Here is a 24,961-nt window from a genome sequence, read left to right on the forward strand (position 1 = left end):
AACGAGCTTCGAACACACAACATTTCGTGTGAGGCATATACATTAACCATTACGCTGCAGAACCAGTCTGTTAAACATCTATTTTTTAAAACTGTTGAGCATCATGCGAAATTCCGAAATTAATTCCATCAATTAATCGCAAACAAGAGGGCATACCAGGGTGAACGGCTCCAGGGAGTGACACCTGGGGCTCCTAACTTCCTGCACGGTATAGATGATTTCAAAGCACCGGTGCCACCGCTTAGGACCTCTCCTTGTTAGTGCCGCCCTACAGTTACCTACGTACAGATACCATAGAGCTTCTGGAGAGAAAATTAGGCAAATAACAGCAAAGATAGGGGTGACACCAGTCATTCTAGTCACGCTGCGATTGTTAAAGCAACAGGAAGGACACTACGCAGGGTTATTCCGTTATGATGTTACAAACTTTCTGGGAGGATGTCGAAGAGTAAATGTATCAATTTGAGGTAAGGGACACAGTCAGCAGACGACCACGTCGAAAGGTATAACCAAAAATATGCTAAGCGTCTCCTTATACTCGCTCAGCGCTTAAGCTAAGGGCCCCAACTTCCAATCCCTGATCATGATGTACAGAATTCTCGCTGAATACTCCCGAATACACTTCGATAGTTTCACCTGTTGCTGGATCGATAACGGGCCGTCCACGGTATGGTAACATCGAATTTCATTTACCTGCAAAAGTTTCACAAGCTGCTTAATTTACAACTGTTGTTCAAACTGGCGTCTCTCAGCGTCAATGCAGGCATGGCATCATGGCACAAAGTTCTGTTATACCCGTTCTAACATCCTCAGTTTCGTTTGAACAGTGTCGCAGGCAGCGAGAAAGTTTGCCAGGAAATCCTCCTCAGACTCAACAGGCTTGCTAGGAGTTATCCTTTTTAGAGAGACAAAAATCAGAAAATTCGGCTGCAGAACTCGGATCTTGAGGTCATGGGAGTGACGCCACAAAGGAATGTTCGTTTACATTTGAGTAGCAGGGACTCTGAATAGGTCACAATAATTGTTTCGGTAGAAGGTGATTTTTTCCACACTTGTCTATGTGCAATCCTTTCAGTTGATCGGGGCTAGGAACGAGTCAGGCAGTGGGAGAGATCTTTTGCTTCTCCACGTGCCAGACCACTGCTGTTAACTATGACCAAAGCCGCGAGAGTAGGAATTTTTTAAACTTAGTTATAAAATTATTATGATTCGAAACTCGCAAGGTCTGCTGCGAATGGTTCAAAATGGTTCAAATGGCTCTAGGCACTATGCGGCTTAACATCCGAGGTGATCAGTTCTCTAGGCTTAGAACTACTTAACCTAACTAACCTAAGGACATCACACCCATCCATGCCCGAGGCATGATTCGAACCTGCGACCGTAGCAGTCGCACGGTTCCGGACTGAAGCGCCCAGAACCACTCTGCCACCGCGGCCGCCGCAGTTCATCACATTTGCCAGTTCTCCAGTACACTGGCTGGGATCACTGTGGATTAACGCGTTTAAACCATCTTCGTCAAACCGTGAAAGTCTTCCTGAACGCGGAGAGTCACTAATGTCAAAATGATCCTCCTTAAAACGGGAAAACCGTCTTCTTCCCGTGCTATGTCCAAAGGCATGCACGACGCACATGTTTCTGGCTGCCTCCGCTGCTGTCACCCCTCTCAGACAGAGGAATTTGTCGAAAATGTTCCGATTTCTCCACCTGGAACACTGTTTTGTAGAATACACGGCCTAACTCACTATCTCCAAATGACAAACTGGCAATATCTATTCTTAAACAGTAGCAGCGAACTACAAGGAAAAAAACGACAAACGATAAATAAACGCATAGTGCCCGAAATTTCAGCATGCAAAACAAAAAGCTTCGAACTTGTACAAGAACTAATACTTTATTCAGCCGGCCGGAGTGGCCGAGCGGTTCTAGGCGCTACAGTCTGGAACCACGCGATCGCTACTGTCGCAGGTTCGAATCCTGCCTAGGGAATCGATGTGTGTGACGTCCTTAGGTTAGTTAGGTTTAAGTAGTTATAAGTTCTAGGGCACTGATGACCACAGCAGTTAAGTCCCATAGTGCTCAGAGCCATTTACTTTATTCAGTTGGCAGATACGATTTTCTTGTCACACGTGTCGAGGAGTGAGAGGGAAGGGTGAATTGCGGTATGGGGTTTCCTTACCAATTCAGCTGCACCAAGTGGTCGAAGTATGTTTTGTCACGAGTATTGCCGCAATCGGGGTCCAGCGTATTGTGACGGCGACAATTACCTCTTTTCCCCCCCCTGTGAGCGCCCCGTTCGGAGCCGCCTGTGCAGTTCTCGTCCCGCTAAGCGGGCAGTTAAAATTCAAATCTTCGCGGCTGGGGAGCACACAGATATTCGGCCCTTTAACTCAAAGGCGGCGCCATTCCGTTTCCCTCTGCTGCAGCTGGATTCTTTTGTGGCCCCAATGAAAACATTTTCTTCTCCTTTCTCTCTCGCTGTCAACTTCCTTTTTTTTCTCCCTCTCGCTTTAAATACACGGACGGCGGTCTGAATGTGGATACCCACTGCAACATTAATTCGACCGCCTGCGACCGGCGCGATATACTTTGTGCAATTGAAAGCGCGCGCCGCGCAGCCGCCACTGTGCGTCCGTCATTGTGACGCCGGTAGGCGGGCTCCCTCGACAGAGATTGCGATCTGCTACGCCACGCCCCGCCTGGCGCAGTTTAGGCGAAACGGCGGCTGGCGCAGACTGGGCCCCCCTTTATCGCCGCGGCCGACACAGCGAGGCGTCTGCGCGCGCCGTATAGCTAGTTCGCTTTACTGAGGCCTCCATCGGCACCCTAATTTGGCACCAAGGTGCGCGGCAAATGGCTGTGGCGATGACGCGCGCAATGAACCTCTCGGAATCACTCGAGTACTGAGACTCGGTAATGTCACAGACTAATATATACAGCCGCGCCACTTAGAAGGAATCCCTTGAGTGCGAGGTCGCAAGTTCAGTCTTTAGTAGTGCTCATTTGAAAGTTGTGGTGAGCCTACTGTAAGACCTTCAGTACACACACCATCAGATTATTTGACTTGTCGCTCTAACGAAGTAGGCGAGTGTCAGCAATATGTCTCTTGATCTTATCGTGGCTTGTTTATCTTCTGCCGTTAGGTCAGACGGTAGAAATGCCACTTGCACGCTTAGAGTAGCAGATTGACGGTGACCAACTTTAAAGAGAACTTGATTAATTTTCACACACATTTATTAAAATAACAAGAAGCATAAAAATTACTTAACTTGGTTCTGGATGCTATTTACAACTGACAATCTGAAGTTCTTTTGGTATTGGTACGTTAATCTTATTCTCACATATATCTCTGATACTTGACAAAAGTGTCTATACATTTATCTTCATGGCTATGTACACGAATAAGGTAATCTTATTAGGCGCAGACTGAAACTTGACTATAGACTGGTACAGACAAATGTAGAACTCGTACAGACTGGTACAGTCTAATGCAGACTGGTGCAGACAAATGCAGACTGACTAATCGGAGGTCTGTACACTCGTTATAATACCTCGCGCGTTCATGTATCACTGCGCGAGTGTGATCTGCGAGGAGAAAAGGTTCTAAGTAAGGAGCAATCTCATTGGCTGCGGTACATATTAATACGCGGATAGGCGGAAGCGGAGTTTGGTCCGTCTCTATGCCAGCGCCATCTCGTAGTGCGGAGAGGGACGAGCGCTGCGCCTACGCTGTTGTGCTTAGCGGGGCTCGCTCTAGTGGGAAAGTTGTGTACGCGCTGACTACGCGGAACTATATACACAACAAAACTGTTGTGTTAACAGTTATGACAGGAAATATATTAGTTGCTACTGAATCACCATCTGCATCAGGAGGGCGACAGAAAATGACTGTCCGGGACGTCGACATTCAAGAAATGCTCAAAACAAACCATTAACTTGCACCCTGAACACCGAATGGAAAACGCCGCTCCACAGTGATCACAAAGGTTCGCACCATCAAGATCTAAGGTGAATTCCTTTGGAGTTTCAAATCCGCAGCATATTCGGCTAGGTATCTACTCTTAAAGAATATGTATAGAATCACTTTGGTGCAACGGGGTGATGAGAACTGGTGGGATATTATGGTATGGAACCGAATGCGAAACGGTCTGTCGTGGAATTTATCGTGAAAGTGACTATGCTTTAAGGTGTGGCGGCAGATAGTGTGCTAATATATTCTATAGGCATGGAAAAAACAAACATCCAGAGGCTGATTTGTCCAGTGGTTCCAAGTGGTATGAATTGCAATGTCACACGCCTTTCAGGAGGGATAGTTTGCTCTAAAGATGAATGATTTTTATTCACAGACCAGGAATCAAGCAAAATCAAGTTATTTTGACCAGCTATTGTCCAAACGCAGTGCTCATACCATGGTTGTAGCTCTCTTACACCCATTTTCCCATTCGTGACGTAAATATTCCATACGCACACAAGAAAGAATTGTAGAAGGCAGAGCACTTCCAAGTTCTCGCAGCACAATAAATAACTTTCCAGCCAATTTACCATCCAGATTAACAGTCGTCGTAATTATACGGATGCGTTTAACCACTGATGTTAGTTAACCTTGATACAAGTCTCCTGGTACCTCTAATTTCCAGGGTTCCTTTCATATGCATTTCCCCTTCAAATCTCGATTGGTCAGAGTTGAAAACAAATCCCTTACCGTGCGATAAGTTAGTTTATCTCATCCACAAATTTTCGGGCCGATACCGCAGTTTATTGTGCATCTTCAGGCTGACACTGTGCTTGAATTTTCGTTATCTTACGTCTGCCAATTCTGTAGCACTGTTTGAAGTTATGCAACCACCCATTACTTCCCTTGAAATCACTGTAATCTATGTCGCGCGCAAACTGATGTGCATAACGTAGTAGGTCACTATCATGCAAATCCTGTAAATTGTATCGAGCATCCTTGAAACTTGCAAACATCAGTTTTTGTAACCCGTGCTCCTTGTCCTCCCTTGATTGTCCGTAGTTTTTCTTATGCACGACACGGTCATATTGCTACGGACTTACTCGAAATCTGATCATAATTGTTTTTTATTATGATGCTGATGACCTTCCGCGTACGTTATTATGTTTAGTACCCGATCCTTGACAACGAGTGTCCTTTACTGCATATCACGCGCACCACAGTTGCCCCCACGCCGGGTATAGATGGCGCAATTTTGTCATGCATGGAATACTTTAGCCACGGCGGTACGCGAACGGTTAACAAACTTCGCCATTTAGGTAATGCTTCTTCCCGCAGCCCGAAAGCCAATAATCATGCTCTTTTGGACGTCACATAAATCACTTCCCCATTACCACATCGCCTGCACTGTTTTCTGCGTCGCTCCGACACCCTTTATATACCGTCCATTGCTAGTGCTGCCAACTGCCGTCTGGGAGTGGATACTGCACGTTGATGTGGAACATAGGCTGGAAAGTGTTGACGGAACAGGTTTTTGAAATGTTTTGAGACCCTGTGTAGACTGCTGGCATGTGTAAATTTCAGACTTTTTACTTAATTTTTGCAGGGTATAGAGACTCTTCACCCTTGTTACGATTTAAATATTGACAAAGTCTGCAAAACATTCTGTTTTCAGTTAGCTTATACTATTACAAACACACAAATACAGTACAATAAGCAACTCTGGAAACGTCCTTTGAAAAACAAAGAAAAAAATCAAAGTGTCTGGTTGAGTTCAATACTTGTCGAGGTATGACGTGATAAGTCTGAAGCTGTTTCTAGGAAGTGAAAATTTCAACTCTTTCCAAAATGGAATTAGTTCTTCGACACAAATTGACATCTGATAATCCTCATGCTGAGAGGTTAAAGTGTGCCATTATTCTTGTCACAGCGCCAGTACCAGGCATTATGCTACGAAAGTAAATTTGAAAACTATGCGTGCCATATCTGAAGATGATCCCTGTTCGAAAATTGTTTTTTGGATGTAAAATTTTACAAGTTGTCTACACTTATAATCAGTTTGCATCCAAGTAAAATAGATAAGAATACTAGAAGTTAAGGAGGCTGCATCAAACAAGTTGAACGACTCGTTCTTTTTGCTGGCCTTATCCCGTATCTTCACGTGGTCAGTATTACGTTCTTGATGTGGCAATGAACGTGGTAAAGGGCAGCGGAGTGCCCCTCCCTTCGTCACACCTCCCTTGCCACTCCACCCCTCGCCTTCGGAACGGATTATTTGCACACCATCTGTCTGGGTCTAATGTTATCCCATACTCAAGCGCGGAATATTTTGTAAATGTTTCTACATGGTCTCACACACAGGACAAGGGTACCAGTCAGCATTCTCTTAGTCGGATGTGGGAAACCGTCTAGGAACCTCAACAAGGTTGGGCGGTATGCCGGCCCTCGTCTTTAAAATCCCGGAAGCGACGTGCTAACGCGCGCGACTATCGAGATCGGTACGAGCTGATTAACTGATGAAAGAAAGAAAAAAATTGGCCAGGTGTGAGTAGCACTAACGTACTAATGCTACCGTACAGGCTTAATTATGTACGTAAATAGTTAGAAAAAAAAACTCCGTCTTCAGGCCACGAGTGGCCTACCGTGACCATCCAACCGGCTTGTCATCCTCAGTGGAGGATGCGGATAGGAGGGGCGTGGGGTTAACACACCGTTCTCCCAGTCGTTATGAGGGTATTCTTGACCGTAGCCGCTACTATTCGGTCGAGTAGCTCCTCAATTAGCATCCCGAGGCTGAGTGCACCCCGAAAAATGCCAACAGCGCATGGCGGCCCGGATGGTCACCGATCCAAGTGCCGACCACGCCCGACAGCGCTTAACTTCGGTGATCTCACGGGAACCGGTGGATCCACTGCGGCAAGGCCGTTGACTAAATAGTTCAACCATTCCGGAAATCAAGAATCCTAATGATTTTTGACTGTTATCGACATCTGTATTCGCAAGACATCTGTCTCAGGCCTTCTAAAACTTTCGAGAATGTTTTAATTTCAAGCCTGAAGTCGGATAACACAAGACAAAAGAAATATTTTTTTGGAGTGATATAATTAAAATTTAACGGTTTCTGATATTTCCCTCTACTTGTACAGTAAAATCTAACTTCTTGTGAAAAATCAGTCGGAAATATTCTACAGGTTTGAATGGGTGAGTACCAAAATATGTGACATAAATCGCCGTTTCTTTTGATCGTATTGACTTTGAATCTTTTACCACCACCAAAGGACCATGGACCTCAGTATGAGACATAAATTTCAGCTTGATACGTCTACGCGTTTCTGAGGGAAAGGGGTCTAACTGAAGGACAGATAGACAGTTAGATAAGAGATTACAAAAAAACTTTTTTTCTTGTGCTACAAGGGGAAATTCTCAATCTTTTTCTTCATTTACTTCTACTATGAAACCTTCCATCTTGCCAAACAATTGTTCTAGGCCAATGGGAAGTCCCCTACAGGTTTATGTAACGTAAATAGCCGTATCTCTTGTTTGCTTTGACTTATAGGCTTAAATTTATTACACCACTGAAGAACTAATGTGGTGATTAGTGAGTTTGCAGGTATGAAAAGATATGGCATAAATGGCCGAAACTATTGGTCACATTGAATCAGAAGCTTCATCTCTTTACACCGTTAAGGAACCGTCGATCTTGCTAAGTGACATAAATTTCTACTTGATAAGAAGGGATTTTCACTGTCGGACAGCCAGACAAACTGACAGACAACAAAACGATCCTATAAGGATTGAGGTATGGAACCCTGAAAAATGAGTTTTACAATAGGGAAGTGGCAGGAACGAGAAGGTTGGTATACGGAGGAAACAAATACGTGACTTCATGAAACTAGGTGGGAGACTGTTGACTTAAAAAGAACAAGGAAAAATAGGTACGCCAGAATATCTCTGGACGAGGAATGATTACAGACTCTTACATGGAAGTATGGAATCGAGGAAAAGAATAAATGAAACTAGATCCTGCCTCGCCGAGGGGGATCCGTATCGGAGGCCAAAGTAAGACCATTGTTTTTCCTTTGAGGGATGACGCGTTGCCGCCGGATTCCTCGGCGCCAGAGCGTGCGCGCCGTGTGTCTAAGCTGTGTTCCGGTGCCCGGAGCCGGCGGCCGAATCACGTTCCGGCGGAAATAAATAAATAAGGCTGCGGGTGGGGCGCCAGCGGCGACTGGCGCCAGTAACGGAAGACGGCGAGGGCGGTAGCTGGCTGCGCGTAAGCGAGCGCAGCTCGGCCGCAGGCGCGCCCGTGTGTGCACGCGCTCGTGTGTGTGTGTGTGTGTGTGTGTGTGCTCGAGCGCGTGTTTACCGAGTTTTAGTATCGCCGCGTCTCGACTTCAAAAGGCGGCGCGCCACAATTAAAGCCGGTTTACGGTTTCTGAGTCGTCGCGGCGGGCGGCGTTCACACCAGCCGCTGCCGCCGCCGCAGCAGCCACCCACGGCGGAGGCCGCGCCATCCGCCCCCGCATCGCCCCCTCACCACTCCGCCTCCGCTCCCTCCCGGCCCTCTCCGTTAGTCACAGACAGATCCCTTTAACCGCCTCTCTCTCTCTCTCTCTCTCTTTCTCTTCCTGTTGTCTTCAAATTGTCACACACTACCGTGTGCGATAATCACCATTGTAGAAAAGAAGAAAGATCATTAATTAGTGACCCGTCGACGACGCGATGATTAGAAATCGACTGTTTTCAGAACTATTTTTTCACTCTGCAGTCGACTGTGCGTTGATATAAAATTTCTCGGCAGACAATTTTTTTTATTTTATTTTTGCTTTATACGTAACAAATTTCATGGTTACAAACATTCCTTCCAAAAATCTGAACGGAAAGGAAAATAAGTCATCGATGAGAGGTCGAACTTCGCATGACATATTGATACCGTATCTCAAAAATCCTTAGTATTACTAAACAACCTCATTGGAATAGGCCACAAACGCTTTCACCTTCTACCCAATTTAATCACACTATATCACTATAGTATCTTAACTTCAGTAGTAGGATACGGATCAGGGGTCTGAGCACACAGATTCACGAGGGTCATGCCTGCTATGGCCGTAAGAAGAGTGCAGCGGAACATGCTCCTACGTTCAGCAGGGCACACAGGACAACACCTGGAGGGGCGCTTCTAGTGCTAATGGGGATCTGTCCACTGGACATTAAAATCCGTGAGCAGGCCGCCTGGTACTGGACGAAGAAGGAGAATAGGGATAAGATTAGGGAGATACTTCGGGTTAACGCTGGGGATAAAAACGCTATTAAAAAGAGAGGGATCGAACTATGGCAGGAACAGTGGAACAACGAGGATACGGGACGCAGAACCTATGAGCTGCTACCGAACGTAGAGGAACGAGCAAAACTTACATACTTCATGCCTACGAGAGGAATGCTGCACTTTCTAACTGGACATGGACCCTACCCAACATATCTATGTCGGTTTGGGAAGCAGGCTACGCCCGCGTGTGACTGTGGTGCCGCGCAAGGCACCCCAGAACATGTGGTGTAAGAGTGCCACCTCTTCGATGACGTAGCCAACGACCTACGACAACAGCTTCCGAATAACGACACATACCACCTACTAAGGCATGTCAACACGTTCAATGTCTTGAACAAGCTAACAGACGAAATCTCAAAAAAAGTCCTTAAGAACTTTCTGAGGGACAACCATTAATTAGTAAAAAATTACACCAACTCAGACTCCGTGCACCTTTCCTGTTTCGCCGGTCTGGGACTTGGCCAGCCGCTTCACGGCTGGAATCCGCCTTGCTCTGGACTAGGGGGGGTTGGTGTACAAAAACCGGACAGGAGCACGCACCAATTATGACTCTATGAAAAATTAGGTTAGATGTAGAAGATGGGATAAGGCTTTTAGGATAGACTGCAGCGAAACAAAGTTACTGGCCAGCCCAGTGACAGGGGCATGACCACTGGGATTAGCTCAGTGGGCCAGGCCAACATCTACCAGGTTTATAAGAGCACTGGCACACCTGTAACGCTGCAGGTAGCATAAGTTTCTCCGTAGATTAAGTAAAATAAGGAACCACATAGCGGTAAGAATACAATTTAGATTACCTGTAGTGTAGAATAGAGAGCTGCATTCTTTCTGCATGATAATAGGGCCCACTAATGTAGTTAGGTAGTGGGTTAATATATATAATGTAATGAATTTGAATAAAGTTTTTTTTAAAAAAATAGGGGGAAATGCCACGCCGTTTCAAAAATGGTCCAAATGGCTCTGAGCACTATGGGACTCAACATCTGAGGTCATCAGTCCCCTAGAACTTAGAACTACTTAAACCTAACTAACCTAAGGACATCACACACATCCATGCCCGAGGCAGGATTCGAACCTGCGACCGTAGCGGTCTCACGGTTCCAGACTGTAGCGCCTAGAACCGCTTGGCCACACCGGCCGGCTCCACGCCCTTTCCCTTCTTATATCAGACAGCAAACAAAAACCAGGTCCTGCAGCGAGCCAGTGCGTGAATCCAGATTCTCTTTTTGATAAGTCGTAACAGAGACTCCTGAGTAACTCAGGCCTTCTAACTTAACCTTATCCTCATATTGTCTGCCCCCGGTAGTTGAATGGTCAGCGTGACGGATTGTGAATCCTCTGGGCCAGGGTTCGATTCCCGGCTGGGTCGGGGAATTTTCTCCGTCCAGGGACTGGGTGTTGTGCTGTCCTCCTCCTCATCCTATCATCCTCATCGACTGCAGGTCTCCGAAGTGGCGTCAAATTGAAAGACCGGCACGCGGCGAACGGTCTGCCCGACGGGGGACCGTAGGCATACGATTAAATAAATAAAATCGTCATATTCTTCGTCTCGAAACTGGGACAGTTGATCTAGCCGGAGGGTGTGCTACTAATGCTCCTCAATAATGGCCGGAACGTGTCCTATATTGTTCGTATCTCTATATGTCCTTCTGGTGGTAAGTACCAAAATTCAAAGACATCATTATGACCATTTTGATAAAAATGATGTGTCGCCAAGCCTTTTATTCACTTATCCAATTCACACCGTTTGTCCTGGTTGGGGTAGGGAGAGGGGGGGGGGGGGAGGGTGATAGTTCTCTTCCAGAATAAGCAGGGCGGTGAACCTAATTGCTGTGTGCGTGGTACGCAACAACATGAATAACATTTTCCTCGTTAAAAGTGAACACTCAATCGTTGTATCACGAACCGAACGATATTCGTCTGAGTCGGTGACCATACAGTGGCGGCATAGCGATGTGTCTACCGGATGGATGGCCTCCAGTCGTTGACGGGTCAGGACTTTGCCGTTCATCACGTTATACCACAGGGCCAGCATTGCCGTAGGAAGTGAGGAGTGATGAAACGCATGCCAAACCTTGCTCCACCGTATTGCTGGGTATTTCTGTTCAACCTCACTAAATGGGCGTTGTTGTAGGAAGCAACTATGAACGTCCTTTGTTCGACAATTCTAGCTGGAGGTAACTATAGTCAGCAAGGAAGGCCTCGAGGGTGACTGATCTACCCAAGTACGAATCACGATCCTTGTCACAGCTGCGTTTCCTCCAGTTTGGAATTGAGGAGATGAGGTACTAGTGGAAGTAAAACTGCGAGGAGCAGCCGTCAGTAGCGCCTGGGTAGCTAAGTTGGTAGAGCTCTTCCCCGTGAAAGGCAAAGGTCCGGATTAGAATTCCGGGCCGGCACACAGTTTCAGTCTGCAAGGAAGTTACGTAAGCTGTTTACCTCACGAGGGAAACGAAAGCACATCACCGCTGAGGTTCCGACGGGGAGTAGGCATAATTGTGGTCGTTCTGACGTGTTTTCCCGAAAAGACGGTGAACAGAATACAATATTGTAATATTGTTAATACCTGCCGTTTTATCAGTTGCTACCATATAGATAAGAAAATATCCGTTTCTTATAACTGAATGTTTTATTGGTGCGTACCAACCGTGTTTCGCCTATCCGTGCTAAGCATCTTCAACGGTCTATAACATACAGCAAAATTATTCAGATTCTTGGTTGCTCATTTAAACGATCTGTTTACGGATGTATAGTTTCTTTTTACATTTACGTTCAGTTTCGAGTACCCGTGCGTTACCTGTACGTATCAGGCTTGTGAATAAGTTCGTAGGGTTTTTGTTTTGCATCTAGGTATTTCGGTTGCTATTTATAGATTTTCATTTTCATTTGTAGTTCACTGTTGTTATTTGACTTAAAAATCATCATTTTCTCATTTGGAGAGAGTGGAGGTGTGGAAACTAGAAAATGGAGTGCCAAATGAAGAAATCGGAACATTTCCGACATATTGTTCAGGCTGAGTTCAGCAGAGCAGTGACAGCAACGGAGGGAGCCAGAAACGTTTGCGCGGTAAGTAGGGATAACGCCACTGGACATAGCACAGCAACTAAATGGTTTTCTTTTTTCAAGGAGGATGGTTTCGTATTAGTGACTTTCCAAGTTTAGGAACACCTTCAGGGCCTCACGCAAATCGTTTAAACGCGTTAATCCACAATGATCCACGTCATTTTACTCGAGAACTGGGAAATATGATGAACTATGATCATTTCATCATCGTGTGACAATTGCATGCAATGAGGAAGGTTCAAAAACCGAGTGTGTGGGTACCGCATGCTCTAAGCCAAAATCACAAAAATCAGCGGTCGGCATATGTGCGTCTCTGCTTGCTCGTGAACAACACAGACCATTCCTGTCCCGCATCGTTACTGGTGGCGATCTTTATATTAACGTAGGGAGAAGAAACGAATGACTGAGCCCAAACAGTGCAGTCGCTCCCCATACAAAGAGCGGTGCACATTCACAAAAGATAATGTTATGTATCTGGCAGAACACCTACGCTGTGATGTACTACGAATTGCTTCCGAGAAGTGTAACAACCAACTGGTGACACTTATGGTGGTAACTGAGACGTCTTGCTGAAGCAGTCCAAGAACAACGATCCGGATGACTGCGAAATGATGCTAGTCCTCGATATCGCCCGCCGCTTTCTGCTAGTCCGACAGAAAACACTGTATAGGAGATGGATTGGAAAGTCATTCCGCGTCCCTCATATTCCTTTGATCTTGCGCCCTCAGATTTTCACCTTTCCAGCTCTCTATCGAACAATCCTCAAGGAACTTCCTTTACGGATACAAATGCGCTCCGAACGTGGCTCTATGAGTTCTTCGCCTCAAATCTACGTCACTTCTACAGACGCGGAGTCGAAGAGTTCCCCTAACTTTGGCAGACTGTCGTAAAAAGTGGAGGATGGCTGGCTGGTGGTTCAAATGGCTCTGAGCACTATGGGACTTAACGTCTGTGGTCATCAGTCCCCTATAACTTAGAACTACTTAAACCTAACTAACCTAAGGACATCACACACATCCATGCCCGAGGCAGGATTCGAACCTGCGACCGTAGCAGTCGCGCGGTTCCGGACTGAGCGCCTTAACCGCGAGACCACCGCGGCCGGCAAATTGGAGGACGATGCATTATTGATGACTAACGTTTCTGTTGCTTGTATCAGTTGCGTTTATTAAACTTGTGGAAAAACGCTGCGAACGTATGTACCAAAGTAATACTACGTGCATCTAGCACATACAAACCAACACACGGATACGTGAAAAGGACATAAAAATGAATGTCAGTATATAAAACACAACAATACACTCATTGTAAATAGATAATTTAAATGTGCTGCAAACGATTGCTACAGATATCCTGTCAAAATATGTATAATTAAATAATATTTTTATATTATAGACCGCTGAGTATGCCTAGCATGAATAGGTGAAATATGTTTGCAATACGCAGATAAAACATTGAATTGTCTAAGAGGATTTTTTATGTATATGACAAGGCATAATATGAGAGTATAGCATACCAAACCAGCTTTGTGATTAGACTGAGGAGTTCGAGACAAAAAGGCTCAAGGGAAGTCTAACAATGATCACAACATCTGTAAATTTGCAAACCTTATTAATTACATCGGAAGCTAGACGAGGCTGCTTGCAGATGATGCTGTTGTGTATAGAAAATCGCAGCGATAAGAAATTGCAGCGAAATGCAGAAAGAAATAAAGAGGATCGACGCTTCGTGTAGGGATTTGCAGTTGACAGTCAACTCAGACCTAATGCCCATAAATACATAAATAGACGGAAATCCTCGTTATTGAATGGTTACACGGTTGCCAAACAAACACTGAAAGTAGGCACATTCGTTAAATATCTTGAAGTATGCGCACTGAAAGCTTAAAAGCGGAACGACCACGTAAAATTAACCGTAGGAAACGCTCTTGTCAGACTGGGATTCATTGGAACAATTCGCGGAAAGTGTTGTGCGCTCATAGCAGAACATAGCTTACGAAAACTTCGTCCGATTGTTACTTGATTACTGCTCATCCTTCTGGAACGTACTGATTGAAGGAACAGAGATCCAAAGAAGACCACTGCATTTCGTCATACGTTCGTTTAGTAAACGCGAAAGCGTCAGGTGCAGGTGCAGAAGCAACGAAAAACAAAAAGCATATCAAATATAAAAGAACGCAAAATCCCCAGATTCGCCGAGATTTACAGAGCCTCGAAATTTAACGCGAACTGGAATGCGAGATGCTTTTAACAGTTTCCACAACGAAACTCTGTCTCAAAATCTGACAGGAAATCCCAAAGAGATTCGGATCGTATGTAAAGTAAACCAGTGACAAGACGCAATCAGTACCTTCATTGCGCGATTGCAATGGTGTTGTTATTGATGACAGAGCCACTACAATAAAGTTACTAAACATGGTTTTCCGAAATTCCTTTAACAAAAGAGACGAAGTAAATATGCTAGAATTCGAACCAAGAACTGTGAACATCAGTAACTCAGAAGCAGATTTCCTCTGTGTAATAAAGCAGCTTAAAACACTTAAGATAGGCAAGGTCTCCGGTTCAGACTGTACACCAGTCAGGTTCCTGTCAGAGTATACTGTTACAATAGTTTCATATTTAGCAGGGCATGGATGTGTGTGATGTCCTTAGGTTAGTTAGGTTTAATTAGTTCTAAGTTCTAGGCAACTGATGACCTCAGAGGTTAAGTCGCATAGTGCTCAGAGCCATTTGAACCATATTTAGCAATTACACACAAACGCTCACTCGGCGAAAGATATATACCTAGACTGGAAAGTTGCACAAGCCACTCCAGTACCCAAGAAAGGAAATACGAGTAATCAGCTGAAATGCACACACATATCGGTAAGGTCGATCTGCATAGGGTTTTGGAACATGCACAGTGTTCAAACATTGAGGTTCACTTTGTAGAGAAGTATTTATAGACAGTCAGTACGGATTCAGAAAATATCGTTCTTCAGAAACACACCTAGCTCTTTGTCTCACCAAGTAATGGGTGTTATCAGCAGTGGATGTCATACTGCTTCCATACCTTTAGATTTCCGGAAGGATTTTGACGTCGTCGCTTACAAACGACTTCCAATCAAATTCCGTGTCTGTGGGGTATAACCTCAGTTGTGCAACTGGATTCGTAAGTTCCTGTCAGAAAGGTCACAGTTCCTAGTAATCGACAGAAAGTCATCGAGTGGAACAGAAGTAATACCTAGCTTTCCCCAAGGAGGTGTTATAGGCCCTCTGCTGTTCTTGAAATACATAATACGACATAGAAGACAATCTGAGCAGCCCTCTTAGACTGTTTGCAGATGAAGCTGTCATTTACTTCCATGTAAGGTCATCAGATGAACAAAACCAACTGCAAAATGATTTAGACAAGATTTCTGTATTGACTCTAAATAATGGGAAGTGTGAAGTCATTCACAAGACTACTGAAAGAAAACCGCTACATTTCGGTTACACAATAAATTACGCAAATCTGAAGGCTGTAAATTCAACTAAATAGTTATGGATTATAATAACGAATTACTTAAATTGGAAGGACCACATAGATAATGTTTTGTAAAAGCAAAGCAAAGACTGTGAGTTATACGCAGAACACTGAGAAAGTGCAACAGGATTACCCGAAGAAACTGGTTGTTTTACGGTGTGGGATACGCATCAGATGGGACTGGCGGAGGACATCGAAATAGTTCAAAGAAAGGCAGCTCGTTTTGTACTGTCGTAAAATAAGGGAGAAAGTGCTGTGGACATGATCGTGAATTGGGAGGGCAATCATTAAAACAAAGGCGTTTTCCGTTACGGCAGCATTTTCTCTTGAAATTTCTATAAACAACTTTCTCCTCCGGTTGCGGCCACGCACATAGGGAGAAATGATCGTCGTAACAAAATAAGAGAAATCAGGTCTCGCACAGAAAGATTTAAGAGCTCATTTTTCCGTAACAGGACACTAGATTTCTTTCCAAACACGCAACAGTAAATATTCCATGTTAATTAATAGCAAGTTTACTTAAGATAAATACATGTTCAACGAAGAAAAGATTTCTTAAAATTACTTTGAAAGACAGTTTTAGACTGCGCAATATTTTTTTTCGCGTTCAGTAGTCCCAGATAATGGAATTTTTCTTAGGGATTGCTAGATAAATAAAGATTTATGTTGCAAATGGAACAAGTTTCAATTCAGGGGCTAGTTTTCTTTGTTTAGAACTTACTATTATCGTTTGGCCCTGTAGGAGAACAGTCATCCTTGCAATATTTGTATTCAAAGAAGAAATACAGTGTGGGCCATAAACCAGTTACTAATAACACTTCGACTATGTTTTGCCTAGCGTAATGGCAGTCAGTTGTGAACTTGACTAGTAGACCCTAGCAGCTTGAGCTTGTGTTGTTTGTAGTTATCTGAGTAACAAAGAATTGAGAGTTAACTCCTGAACAGCATGTATTTATTTTGCAGAACCGTTGGGAAAATGACAATAATTAAACTGATGTTTGCTGTTTGTTTGTGGAATGTTTCCAAATCATCCGCCATCCATCTCCACAAGATATTTGCAAATTCAATTTAATTTTTGAAGACGCTGGATCGGCGCTGGAACTTCCTCTTTCAGGTAGATTCAGTATGTTACTACAGAAGAGAATCTCAACGTCGGCGGACATTGTTATGTGCAACTAAATCTCAAAGAAAAATTGTGAGGTAGTATGGAATAACTAGAACAAGTCTCTGACGGATTCAGGAAAAGCTAAAATTGAAAGCATGCAAGGCTACTTTACTTCAAGGCTTACATAAAGATGATCCAAGCAGGCGTACGGAATTCTGCTATGTGTACACAATCCGGCATGAAGCCGGCGCCAAGCTTTAAAAAGCATTCTTTGGAGCGACGGAGCGACTTTTAAAGTGTATGGCTACTGTGTCTACTGGGATTTTACAAATCTACATGTGGCGACAGAGACAGAGCTAAACTCACCTAGAGTGAGTGTTTGAGCAGTTATTTTCAGCGGAGGGCTAAACAGGCACTATTTTTTAACGCTACTGCCACTTCAGCAAATTACCCAGATAAGCTTCAAGAAGTGTCTTTAGAACAGGAAAGTAGTCCACTTTTTTAATATCGGCCGCCGGTTAAGGAAATTTTGATGTAGGAACAAGGTGAAGCAACCCCGAAATATGGACTTACTGTGAGAGACGTTTTAAATGAAAACTTTGGTGAAAGAATTGGCAGACGACCCCTAGATATCACTCCCATCGATTTTTCAGTCCGGGGTATGTTAAAAAATAAGGTTTATTCCTTTAAGATTGAGCATTTGAGGGAACGAATCCAATCATAACTTGAAAATCTACAATCCTGCAAGATTTTCGACAAAATCGGTAAATTAATGTTGAAAGGATGCAGTGTTTGCTGAGAACAGCAAGAAACGACTTTGAGCATCTTGCGTAGGCTCACTGATCTCTACATTTATTTCCGTTTTGATATTAAATTTGTATTATCATTTGTTTAGTGTTAATGCTCCGAAAAAAGTTTTGACAACAGACTTATTGCCCACCACGTAGAGGAATAAAATAAATACGTGAATTCGCCATCGGTGATAAGCCGTGTCATTTCAGTTGTTTATCTCAAGCTTTCAGAGATTTGAATAGAAAAGCGTGGAAGTCGATACTGTTTCGAAGAAAGGTAAGACAACGATTACGTTGGATTACAGACCAGTTTTGCTGACTTCCATTTTTTGTCATGATTCTAGAGCATATTCCAGATTCGAAATTATGACGGTGCTAAAGGGAAGAAGATTCCCTCGAAGAATCGATACGATTTCAGAAACTACCATTCGTGTGTAACACAGCTCGCCTTAGCCTCACACAATACCTTGCATGTAGTAGAAGCAAGTGCACTGATGGATTCCGCTTTTCTAGCTTCGCCAAAGGCATTCTTCATTGTACAACACCGTCAACTCATAACTAAGATGAGGTTCTAGTGCGTATTTTCACAGATGTGTGATTGACTCGCAGAAATTTAGCCTGATTCAACACAATCTGTTACAAAGGCTTGTTAATAGAAACGAAGGTAACATCAGGTGTTTATCAATGAAGCTTAATACGACAGTTAAACTTAAATGGCTTATCATATAGTGTCAGCAGCATATTATTCATAGATTGTTCGTTGACAATTGTGTTGTTTGCAAGGAAGTATCGTCACACTTCATGTAACTTTATGGTGGGCTGCTTCAGTGGCAGATAAACGCAAGATAGGCACTTAATAAGGAACGAAAATACTCCTATGTCTGTGCATCGCATAGTTTTAATATTTATGAGTAACGCCACGAAACGGTAAAGAATGCGGGGGAATGGCCAAAATCAGTAGCAGGGAAGGTGGAAACGTCTGCCGTTTGGTGAAACCGTCGGCCCATATTTCCCGTGGCATCGCTAGGATAGCGAACGAGCAGCTGCTTCCTCCCCACGCAGAATGGAACACAGATTCAATTTTTTTCCGTTTGTGCAAGGTACTATACGTAACATTTCGCAATGTTGTTAAGCTTTCAATGATACCGGGAGGGAGAGGGGCTCGGGAGGGGAGAGGAGGGTGGGCGCGGGTTGAAACAACTGATTTTTCGTGAAAAATGCAGCGGATAATTCAGGACATCAATTCGGATCGGTGGACGAATTAAAAGTTTCCCACTATCTCGCGCCGAATTATGGTAAATTGTGTTTACTTGTTGAATATGCTCTCAAATGCGTCGCGCCTACGGAATTTCAATCGAAACGAGGGAGTTTCGCAAATACGGGAAGTAGATACGCTCTACGTAGATTAATTTTACCAGCTGTGATTATTATGCTTCGTGCGCGCTTCATTTAACACGGCTGATTTTTTCTGCCATGTGCTGTACGGACAGCGGAAATTATGCTGGAGTGCTGCGAGAATATGACACAATGTAAACCGGCGTTTTTTTTTTTTTGTTTTTTTTTTTTCGCTCTCCAGAGACACGTGCGGCGCTGCTGTTCATAAAATATTTTCCCGTTCGGTTAGCGCAACGTTGCTGGAAGCGACTAGCACCGAAGTCAGCACTGAAATTTACTGTAAGGACAAATAGCTGCTTACGGATCTCCCCAATCAGAATAATCGTCAGCTGCCTCCAAATACTTTTTCGATCTAAACTTTGACATAGAATTCCATTTTCTAAATAATATTGACGTAAGTGTAAGAACAAGTCTCTTACTGTCATGGTCATTTTCACCTTCCGCTCGAGGATGAAACATGGGAGAGACAAAATTGTATTTATGCGCCCGAATATGTGCTGCATGTATTGTAAAGTATCCCCCTCACCTTAATATGAATGAAATTTGGCGGTCTGAGAACTAAATTAATCACTCAGCAAGGTTCGCGAACTGCTGCAGGCGAAAGTACTACTTGACCTATTCGGACTGAACAGCTTCTTGGTATTGCCCTTCCAGAAGATGAAATGTAGCTATGGTTTCCAAAATCGTTTGATATCAGTTCCAATCCGAAACAATAGAGCACTATTCTAGAACAGGTTAGAGCGTATAAAGTTTCACAACGTATTACAAACGAATTAGCGCCTATAACTTGAGCGCCCTTCGATGCAATTCCAAACTTTATTTCTTTTTTTCCCCCGTGTGAAGATTATGTTGTGAAATACTTGGCAAAAAATTCAGTCCGTAAGACAAAATACGTGTAATAAACTGAAAAATCTAAATGATGTATTAACAGGAGTCCTACGATTTACAGCTTTCTACACGAACTTAATCAGAAAACTTTTCGCAGCCGGATGTGAGAGATGGAATTAATGTCAGGTGTACGAGGTAACACATGATCTCGATAGTTTTTATGAATAGCTCATCGTTTTGTTGGATACACTAGCACATAGTAAGCGCGTACAAAAATACACTAGAATATGAATCTGATAAAGCAGTGAATTTCTGGAAATCATTTGGTTTTTTCACGCATTACCTACTCCTTAGGCAGTCTTTCATGTCAACAAGAGCAGTGGCAGAAGAGGAAATATGAGGCTGTAATTTATCACAAACAAGTATTCGTAACTTTTCCAAGTTCTCTGTACACAAAGTAGAACTACGATGAAATGTATTTCTCGCCATACAGCTGAACTGCACAGCGTGAAACGAACTGCATACAAACATTTTATTTAGTAAAATATGTCTGTGCTCTGATTTTAATGGTCTGAATGTAAGGATTTCCCAGTCCACTCTTGTCATTACTAAAAAACCAAGATACAAACAACGTAGACAGCATAAGGCGTAAACCTTGTAACACGAGGAACACATCAGAAAACAACTTTACATACACTTTTTCGGAACTCTGGAAGTTGTTCTTTCGATAAATTTTTTGAAATGCCGTTATTACTCTTGCTACATATGACATCATTCGTGATATTGTAGTATCTTTTTGTGTACTTTGTGTAAAAGATCATTTGAAATTGTGAAACATTCACCAAAAGTGTAGTGCTATTATTTGTTGACATTAATGTAACTAGTTTCACCAAGTATGAGTGAAGTTTCTAAAAGAATCGACGAGAGAGAGAGAGAGAGAGAGAGAGAGAGAGAGAGAGAGAGAGAGAGAGAGAGACAGACAGACAAAAAATGGTTCAAATGGCTCTGAGCACTATGGGACTTAACATCTGAGGTCATCAGTCCCCTAGAACTTAGAACTAATCAAACCTAACTAACCTAAGGACACCACTCACATCCATGCCCGAGGCAGGATTCGAACCTGCGACCGTAGCAGCAGCGCGGTTCCGAACTGAAGCGCCTAGAACCGCTCGGCCACTCCGGCCGGCGACAGACAGACAGACAGACAGAAAACTGAAAAAACTGCACAGTAAAATTAATAATCCTCGTAAACAGCTTCGAGTCGCAGTCTCATTCTGTGTAGCCATGAAGAGAGGCGTCATTACAGCCTTTATTCAATAGAAGTGTGAGTTCTCAATGTCAAAAGATGTTATTAGATTTTTGAGGCATCGAAGATCATGATGATCACCTGTTTTTTGTGCCCATCGTTTTAGTAGTACGACAGTCTGGAACTTTCGAAGCTTTTTGAAAGGTCCACTTACTCTTGCCAGTTCAGGTGAATGCTTCGGAAATGATGCTCACTAAGACATTCGAATGTCTTTGGTTGCAAGGAAAACGCAAGAACTGAAGCACTCTTAACATTTTCTTCATAGTTGTCAATTCACTCAGAATTATATCTTACTGGCATATGTGTGTACTGACTGACATTAGCAGTCAATGATAAACACGTCTGACATGGATAAAATTGAAAGTGGTCACTCCTTGAGTAATACAGTATTTCACGGCCGCCGTAATGAGTAATCACGTAGTATCCAAGCAGGCAAAAAATTTTGTAGTCCTCCTCAGCACTCCATTTCGTTGGAATGTAGACTACTTACTCCACAAATGCGTATTAATACGATGCGTCCAATATGTTGGGTTAATTGTATAAGTAAATCAATTTTAAGATACGAAGAAAATACCTGTATTTCCTTTCAAAGTAAGCTTCACTGGTTAGATACAATTTTGACTGTTACGCTCGTGAAACTGAAGAATTCTTCTGAAGCTATTCTGGTATTATTATCAGACATCCTTGAATATCTTTCGAAATTTGGCGATGACACGTGTACAATACCGCCAAAATAATTACCTACTTCACTCCGTGCCCAAATGATCTGGTAACGATTTCCCTGTCAGTGAAATGTTCTGCAGTTTCCCTTCATTACGAGGTGTGGCTAGAAAAAAACCGGACTAGTACTGGTGAAACAATAAAACGAATGCAATAAGGCTGAAAGTCGCGTGGCCTGTCACGTGACTCTCGCTCTGCCTACTGCTCGAGTTTCATCTGCCTCCTGCACTCAGTCTGCCCGTGGCGTCTGTTTTAAGTAGTTGACGTTTTGTCTGTGCGTCGGAAAATGTTGAGTGTACAGAAAGAACAGCGTGTTAACATCAAATTTTGTTTCAAACTAGGAAAATCTGCAAGTGAAACGTTTGTAATGTTACAACAAGTGTACGGCGATGATTGTTTATCGCGAACACAAGTGTTTGAGTGGTTTAAACGATTTAAATATGGCCGCGAAGACACCAGTGATGACACTCGCACTGGCAGACCATTGTCAGCAAAAACTGATGCAAACATTGAAAAAATCGGTAAACTTGTTCCTTGTCAACTCCTGTTAACTCAGACACTGCTCTGATTGTTAAACGGCGATCTTGTCGAACAAGTTTACCGATTTTTTCAATGTTTGCATCAGGGATTTGTTTACAGGAATTTGGTGACTATGTTGAAAAATAGTATCATAATCTGTTTCGATTTAAAATATAGTGCAGCATTTAACTGCAGTTACTTGGCCTAGCATAATATGTGTAAGCTACTTTTTGAACTAGCATTGTATTTTATTTTTCCGTCATCCTTCTGTTGGTTAGGAGTTTAATCTAATAATTTACTTCTTTTTTTTTTAAGAAAAATGATCTACATCTACACCTGCATATGTCTTCCGCAATCCACGGTGCACGGCAGAGGGTACCTTTTACCGCTGTTGTTCGTTTCCATTCTTGTACCTCTCGCAAACGGAGTGAGGGAGAAATGAATAATTGCTTTCGTAAGAAACGTGATATATCTGGTCTTCGCGATCCTTACGCGGGATGACAGTGATTGTACAAGTCATTTGCAGTGTCTCGTAAACGCTGGTACAAACCTTCTCAATAGTTGTTCTCGTAAAGACCGGCTTCTTTCCTCTAAAAACTGACATTTTTCGCGGAGCATTTCCTTAATACATGAGTGCTGATCGAGCTAACTGTAACAAAAAAAATCTGGCGATACACCTCAACTGCTTCTGCGTATTTCCGTAACCCGACGTGGTGAGGATACTGAACACTATAGCAATAGTCACTAATGGATTCGCACAGGTGTAATGTACATTCCTAGAATTTTAGAAATAATTTGACCTTACGCTCCCGTTCTATTTCATGTCGCTTTGCATTGTTACGCCTGGACGTTTACCTAGTCGGTGTGACAGTGTCACTCAGTACCCTGCTAACACTGTATCCGAACATTACAGGATAGATTTCGTACTCATGAAAAAGTACTTTATACTTTAACATTGCTACACTACTACAACATGTCTTACTAACGTGTTGTGAGGAGTGGGCAATAGAAAATCCACAATTCTGATTCTAGTTGCGGAGTTCGGGTACCGGCTATAAGTACTGGCCATGTTGCGGAGTTCTGCTGCTGAGCGGGTAGAAGTTGCAGAATTCGCGTGATTCGCTGATCTCGTCGGTGTTTACCCAAACGCTTTTCATTTAAGAAATCATGGCATGCGATAAGCTTATTAGCTAGACATCCTACCGTTGTGATTCTCGAAACAGATTACTGCCGCTAAATTTTGTACTGGTGATCGGGACGGGTAGTAAATAATCTGTTGAATCAACGGTCTCGCGAAACTAAACGCAGACTTATTGACTGCAGAATGAAAAAAGTAGTGAGGCAGCCAAATCACCTTAAACATTCACGCCAGCGCTGAGAATTGTTTAACGGACATGATATTCGCCATTAACTGCCGAAATTTATTATTTCACTTCGGGACATTTTCAAGTGGTACGGCAAAAGATTTTTCTTCAGCACATGCCATACTTTAAAATCCTCCGTCGTGTTTACATATCATCGTCACAACGTACAGAGCTTGATACTCGTCAGATGCTACTGTATATCTACATTGAAAAGGCCTGCTTTTGGCGATGACATGCATACATGTCGGAGGATTTTAAATACTGACATGTGCTGAAGCAAAATATTTTGCACTGCACTTGAAAATGGCTTAAAGGCCGAAACTGCAATTATGAAATGAATAATTCCTACAGTCAATGGCGAATATGATGTCCTTTAAAAAGTTATAGATGACTGTGATTCCCGACATGAAAAGCTAATCAGCTGACAATTGTGTTTCTCGCTGCTGGGCGGCGCGGGTGTTAACGCTTTCCTTCATCTGGAGGCGCTGTTTTTCCTGTTTCTCGCCGTGGGGCGGGGGTCGTACTGAAACCTTAGGTTATTATTTTATTCTAAAATTAGCATAAGACAATTCTTCTAAAACAACGACCGATTACATAAAATAATTTTACACGAAATTAATGACAAATAATGCGGTATCTCATTTGTTCAGTAAGTCTCTCGTTCTTCTACATCTACATGGATACTCTGCAAATCAAATTTAAGTGCCTGGTAGAGGGTTCATCGAACTACCTTCACAGTTCTCAATTACTGCAATCTCGTATAGCGCGTGGAAAGAATGAACACCTATATCTTTCCGCACGAGCTCTGATTTCCCTTATTTGATGGTGGTGATCGTTCCGCCCTATGTAGGTCGGTGTCAACAAAAAAATTTCGCATTCGGAGGAGAAAGTTGGTGATTGGAATTTCGTGAGAAGATTCCGTCGCAACGAAAAACGCCTTTCTTTTAATGATTTCCAGTCCAAATCCCGTATCATTTCTGTGACACTCTCTCCCACAATCCGCGATAATACAAAACGTGCTGCCTTTCTGTAAACTTTTTCGACATACTCCGTCAGTCCTATCTGGTAAGGATCCCACACCGCGCAGCAGT

At 43.3% G+C, this 24,961-nt stretch overlaps 1 protein-coding gene and 1 pseudogene across 1 annotated transcript in view; both read right to left on the minus strand.

The window, feature by feature from the left end:
• LOC124593838 overlaps positions 1-24,961 on the minus strand; it is a 110,048-nt gene that overhangs the window by 30,631 nt on the left and 54,456 nt on the right. The window lies entirely within an intron of this gene.
• On the minus strand, positions 6,762-6,879 carry LOC124597188 (annotated as a pseudogene).

The sequence above is a fragment of the Schistocerca americana genome, chromosome 2 (genome assembly GCF_021461395.2).
Source record: "Schistocerca americana isolate TAMUIC-IGC-003095 chromosome 2, iqSchAmer2.1, whole genome shotgun sequence".
Lineage (NCBI taxonomy): Eukaryota > Metazoa > Arthropoda > Insecta > Orthoptera > Acrididae > Schistocerca > Schistocerca americana.